The 786-nt window shown below is 41.7% G+C and overlaps 1 non-coding gene across 1 annotated transcript; it reads left to right on the forward strand.

The window, feature by feature from the left end:
- The first annotated feature begins 251 nt into the window (after positions 1-251).
- Positions 252-359, forward strand: LOC130958970 (small nucleolar RNA R71). Its single transcript, XR_009078068.1, has one exon. It is a non-coding gene; the product is annotated as a small nucleolar RNA R71 (small nucleolar RNA).
- Positions 360-786: the final 427 nt, after the last annotated feature.

Raw genomic sequence — 786 nt, forward strand, 5'->3', positions numbered from 1 at the left:
CTCTTGTTCTGAGCCAATATGGCATTCAGAGTGTCAATCTCAAGAACTCCTTTCTTCTGACTAGTCCCATTGTTCACAGGATTTCTTTCAGAAGTGTACATGAATTGGTTATTTGCAACCATTTCAATCAATTCTTGAGCTTCTGCAGGCGTCTTCTTCAGATGAAGAGATCCTCCAGCAGAGCTATCCAAAGACATCTTGGATAGTTCAGAGAGACCATCATAGAAAATACCTATGATGCTCCATTCAGAAAGCATGTCTGAAGGACATCTTCTGATTAATTGTTTGTATCTTTCCCAAGCTTCATAGAGGGATTCTCCATCCTTCTGTCTGAAGGTTTGGACTTCCACTCTAAGCTTACTCCATCTTTGTGGTGGAAAGAACTTTGCCAAGAAGGCATTGACTAGCTTTTCCCAAGAGTCCAGGCTTTCTTTAGGTTGAGAATCCAACCATATTCTAGCTCTGTCTCTTACAGCAAAAGGGAATAGCATCAGTCTATAGACCTCAGGGTTAACCCCATTAGTCTTGACTGTGTCACAGATTTGCAAGAATTCAGCTAAGAACTGATGAGGATCTTCCATTGGAAGTCCATGAAACTTGCAATTCTGTTGCATTAGAGAAACTAATTGAGGCTTAAGCTCAAAGTTGTTTGCTCCAATGGCATGGATAGAGATGCTTCTCCCATAGAAATCAGGAGTAGGTGCAGTGAAGTCACCCAGCACCTTCCTTGCATTGTTGGCATTGTTGTTGTTTTCGGCTGCCATGTGTTCTTCTTCCTTGAAGAAT

The sequence above is a fragment of the Arachis stenosperma genome, chromosome 10 (assembly GCF_014773155.1).
Source record: "Arachis stenosperma cultivar V10309 chromosome 10, arast.V10309.gnm1.PFL2, whole genome shotgun sequence".
NCBI lineage: Eukaryota > Viridiplantae > Streptophyta > Magnoliopsida > Fabales > Fabaceae > Arachis > Arachis stenosperma.